The sequence below is a fragment of the Panulirus ornatus genome, chromosome 56, assembly GCF_036320965.1.
Source record: "Panulirus ornatus isolate Po-2019 chromosome 56, ASM3632096v1, whole genome shotgun sequence".
Taxonomy (NCBI): Eukaryota; Metazoa; Arthropoda; class Malacostraca; order Decapoda; family Palinuridae; genus Panulirus; species Panulirus ornatus.
In genome coordinates this window covers 14,427,218-14,433,227 of record NC_092279.1, presented here as the reverse complement: position 1 = coordinate 14,433,227, position 6,010 = coordinate 14,427,218, and positions in this window count along the sequence as shown.

Below are 6,010 nucleotides of genomic sequence, written 5' to 3'. Positions count from 1 at the left end.
ATAGTAAACCTAAACACCGTACCTAAAACAGCACAAAGATCTAACTGGAACATACCTGCCTTGAAAAATCTGAGTTACAATGAGCATTTAATTGCTACATCTTTGCCCTCCATGGAGGTGGGAATAGTCAGTGATGACGTGATTACAACCCTCATATTACTAAATTAGTTTGACGACATCGACAGTGAACAATCCGTCATGAGGTGAGGATTTCGTAAGAAGAGACTTGTCAGAAAAGAAGTGTAGTAGTACTAATTAAGTACTAATTAAGTGTAAACGCATAAAACTGCGAATGGTGGTTGTATACAGATTTTTAGAAAACTATATGGCAAAGGGATTCAAGAGGCCAGGGACCAACGAGTTCAGAACTTTGTCCTCGTCCTGTATGAATAGGTAATTACACAGTCCGTAATGCACTGGTTAGCATTTTGACCCACTAAGCTAATCCCAGACAAGGCAGCCGGCTCACATAGAACTGATTGAGGGATGGGTACCTTGCGTGGATTGGAATGTGTGTGTGTGTGTGTGTGTGTGTGTGTTAGGTTGACATGGTATATAAGGTTAAGAGACGGGGCAACACGAGTGTAAAACTCGCTTACCGTAACACACACACACACACACACACACACACACACACACACACATGCATTATGAGAACCATGTATACACATACTAGTATAGTGGTTTACATGCCTAAGCAGCAGTCAGAGATAAATCGCAGGAAAGTAATATGGGGAAGAATATCGTAGTTTATCGTACAAGTTTTTTGTCAACTTTTGTCAACAATGAGAAAACGGAATGTTCAGGGCATCCTCAAGTTGTTATACTTACGTTTTATATTGTCAACCATTAACATTGTAAGCCACATATTGTTCCTGTAGCTGTACCCCATAATTCAGCTTTTTCAATTCTATAGGATATTAAGGGCTTGCGAAGTATTTCCGTATCCATGTGGTTGAAAGTTAGTCTCCTTAGTATTCTCCTAATGTGCGACTCAGGTGACAGGTTAGGGATGATGTTGGCTTCAGAGTCCGTCCCAAACACACAGTCCTTAATTTTATTTCGTACTGGATAATAACCACATTTGTGTGTATGTGGAATGATTCATTTATATTGTATGGGGAGGGAGTTTACACGGAAGTGTAAGTTTCCAAATATCATGTTGATTGATGCATGAGGTTTTGAGATTTTTTTTATGGGTTGAAACAATATCTGATATATACTTATATCCAAGTTCGAAATTCCCAATGTTTTCTGGGATCAGTTTACTTTACCCACTGTAAGAAGCCTACATAATACTAAGATACCTATTACAGTACCAGGGTTTGTACTTATAATGTCACAATAGAACTTTTCCTCTGTTTTGGAAGTATTTCACTAAGTGAGATCACTATAGCCAGCGATGATTCTAGTACTTCTGAACACTGTACAAATACTATGCAAGTATAAATTGTACTGATGAAAAATGCTTTTGCTTATGAAAACTTTAACGAGTAATACTGACGCAGTAATGATTATATAAGTACATGATTTTTAAGGACTTGAATTTAGAGTTAGATTGCTGTATCAGTGATCAGTCAAAAATATTAACAAGTTTAATTGCCATATATAAGGCTGTTAATACAGTTCTGTTCTATTTACAGTATATAATATCCTCCCATCCACACTGACCACTCCTCTTCAGAGTTTTGTCTCTAAGTACTCAAAAGAAGTATCAGAATCTTTTCCCAGAACTCATGATTTTTGGCATCGAGGGAAAAGTTCTCACCAGTTAGTCTGAATTCCTGGAATTCTACTGTATATGCTGATAGTTACTAAACAATGAAAGTTGTTTAGGAATCTGAATATATTGCAGTCCCCTTATTATTTCTAATACATAAATTATACTTTAGTTGAACATTTTTAAATCTATGATTTGCTTATATTTTGTAGGGGTAAATTTGCCCATAAAAGGGAATTCTGAAAGATAGCCCTGAAATAAACTCATATCCCTAAGTCAGCATTTCCTTTTTAGTAGTCTGAAATTGTTTAGCTAAAGGAACACTTAATTGATGTATGAAGATATACAGTGCAGTTAAGAAGTTAATCCACAGTTTGAGCAGTAGTAATCAGAGGTGATGCTTTATCCAACATATATCTTGCTATTCACATACATTATGGATTTAAAGATAATATTAATCATATACTGCACTTTTATTTACAGTTTTTATTATTTCATGTACAAGCATTACAGATTTATGCAATTAATACTGCTTTTACATAAAGCAAGCAGCACTGAGTAGTTGGGTAGACTCTTAAAAGATTATTTACAGCTTCATAAGTTTGGGCCGTGAGGTAATATAATGAATTATCAGAGTCACCACATGACATATGCAATAAATCATGCTACACTTACTGCATAAACTTACCAATCTTACTTCGGCACTGAGTTGAAAAAAAATCCATCTTGTAACTTTACAAAACCCACATGGATCTAAGGTATAAGTGTAAGTCATTGCAAAATTGCATGATTTTGAAACATATTGATGGGGTTAATTATCACAGGTACTATGAAGTAATGTTATAACAGAAAAAGTGTACTAAATTAAGTCATAATTGTTAATATCTCATGGATAGTGTTTATCTTTAGTTACATATTCATTGGTGAAATCATTCACACTTCACAATATAACACATTTTATCTACTGCTTAATTGAAAATATTAAGTAGATCCAGTTCTTATGAAATGAAGTGTTTAATCAAGTGAAATCTTTTCCAGACTCAAAAAAACAGTGTTGTACTCATCTGTGATAATTACCGTTTCCTTTCCAAACTCTTGAGTCCACTAACAAATACCTAGTGAGGAGAAAGTATATGCAACTTATCAGAATTTTTTCTTTTATTGAGAGAACACATTTCTCTCTTTATCTGTCTGTTGATGAATCAGTTGGTCTATCCTTGTGTCTATAGTTTGAATGCTCTTTTTTTGCTGAGTACCTTTCAGTACTGTCAGTCAGTTGCATTTCCTTCTCAAAAAAACTAATTTTATGTAGATCTGAACATCACAGACTTCTATACAACTCTAGATTCAGAATTTTTTTTTTTTTCTGTCTTTAAGAAGCATTTACATTCAAAAACTGCTTCTTGGAACACGTTCCATGAAACTGAGGATATTGTGACTAAAACCTTAACAATGTTATTTTCAACAACATTTCTCTAAGCCATGTTCTCATGTACTTTGATTAAACTGTGTTTTCAGTTGACATAGATTCATTACATGTACAAGCTATACTCCATTTTCATTATTTTATGACAGACTACCGTCACAATTAGCTTGTAGCTCTTCACAGCCACATACACTAGTGTCATGAGTGATTATTCCTGCATGTATGTTACAAAACTCCGCATATTTATTAATCTCCTGGAAATGAATTCTGTTTAACATCCTCCAAAATCTCACTCTGTTGCTGCTCATTTTTCTTACTTTAACCCTTTTGCTGCATGAATTGCATTTATGCAGTGGGTCTTCTATTTTATCACATTTAAATTACAAAAATGCCACAACAATGCAAAAACGTTTCCCTTCACTGAATGATATCACAACATTCAGGGTTCTTCAAAAGGAGTGCCAAGTTCCGAAAGTGCTGACGTATGTGAATACAGAGTATCATTTTAAACATATTGCTTACAGCAGTAAGTTGCTCTCTACTTCACCATGCTCTGAGGCATATTTTATTGATATGATAGATGTCATATATTTTTCAGATGCATTTAGTATTAAAAAAAGTACTTTACCTATCCACTGATAATTTATTACATGCCCAAGATTTTGTAATAAGCTTCTAAAATGCCTATATACGCCATTGTTTTTGCACTCATGTTTCTCAGGTCAGAATCCATGTGTAGGCAAGTTACAGATGTAATATTATTTCCGGATATTCATAAGCATGTTATATTTTCATAAGCATAGATAAGTCAAAAGTTTGGGTGCTACCTACACAAAACAGCTTATTTTACATTTGATCGGCAGACTGATGATTATAGAGCACAATGAATGTTATATGTTATATCTAAGAGATACATTCAATATTACATTATCTATTATCTGATATGCTATTATATGCCATAGGTTTTGTAATAAGCTGCTAGAATACCTATACAATTGGGTCAGGATTTGCATTGAATTTGATGTGTTGTGAGTACCTACATTACTTCCATTATTACACAAGGGAAGCCCAGCTAGCCGTACACTGCATCCAAGTGACACGCTTAACCCACACCAAGATATGGTGTGAATACTTACAACTTCCAACTTATTATTGTGACTAACGCAATCACAATATAATGTGAGCCCAGTTGACTACGCAGTGCATCCAAGCAACACACACAACCCACAATATGCTATCCAAATGCACTGTGCCAAAGCTACCCTTTCCACTTTATCAGTTCTCTACCAGCATTCACTGTGTAATGATATATCAGTTGAACTCATTTAATGCTACAGTTATGTCCATGTGTACTGTCACCACTCTGCATGCACATCCAGCAAATATGTCTACTAGAGGTGCACCCCGTAACATGAGAAGGAAGACCTTTAGCTAGAAAACGGTGGAAATGCTGAAGAAATTTTAGCATGTTCAAGATTATTTACTATTTTCTTCATAATATTCACCTTACTTTCAATAACTAATACGGCAAATTGCATCTTTATGAATACTTTTTTAACAAAATTCTTGTTAGTAGTTTGTTGACTTATTCTGATTCATGCATTAAGAATACATTGCATATTAAGAAAAATATGGAAAATGGGTGGTGCATTTGCAGAGGCAAGTGATCAGTTGTTCAGTTCAAAATGGTTGTCTTTTACTTGGTAAATGATACAGTAAATTTCAAACATGTATCCACACAGTTTTCTGTATTAGGTTTTCACTTACTGTATGAACTGATAATACCCACATATTCAGAAAATGATACAGGAAAAATCCCCTCCTAGGCTCTCTTGGGGTCTTGATCATTCTACTGTTCAAAAGATTTATCTTACACTGGGTGATTAATATACTAAATTGATTTATTTGAATATTTTTTCAACATAGTTTTCTTAAGTAGGTTCATGACTAATTCATACTCAAAGTAAATTACTGTTTTTCTTCCATACATGTTTACCTTTTCCCAAGTTAGTTTGGTAGCACCAGGAAAATTCTTCATTTGCTGACATCCATTCCCTAGCTGTCACGTGTAATGCACCAAAATCACAGCCCACAACCCACAACCAGGCCCCAGTGACCTTTCTGTTGTTTCCCTTCTGTTTCATATGCCCTGCTTCGGTCCATTGACAGCACAGTACCCTTTATACTTACATATAAAGAAAAATTATAAAAAATATGGGTGGTGCAATAGCACAGAGGCATGTGATCAGTTATTTACTCAAAACATTCATCTTTTACTCAGTGAATATTATGGCTAATTGTATTTCTTTTATATTTTTTTCTAAATAGTGGTCCTTGATACATTAATGCTTTTACTAAGGATTATCCACATATTCAGAAAAATATAGGAAAAATACCTTAACAAACACATGAATCTTACTTGGTTAGTAATTTGGCAAATTGTATTCTTTATAAATTTTTATACACAGTTCTCTTTGATTGGCTCTTAACTAATGAATGAATTAATGATTGATAATGTTTCAAGTACTATTAATTAATTACTATTTCCATTGCTAACATAACATATTTTGAGTATCATTTCATAAATATTTTGCCTATGGTCCCTAACCTTATTTGTTTATTGGGAAACTAATGTCTTGTTATAGCACACTTTGATTTAGTATATATGTTCATGTATCTGTCTCACATTATATCCCAGCCCATCCATATATGTCAGAGTATAAATTTTTATACTTGTGTTTCTTCCATTAGATTCATATGTATGATGATGTTTGAGTCTGAATTTTTGTTTATACCCAAGTTACAGATCTTATATTATCTTGTGGTATTGTGGTATTCACAAGCATGGTTTGTATCATCTTATA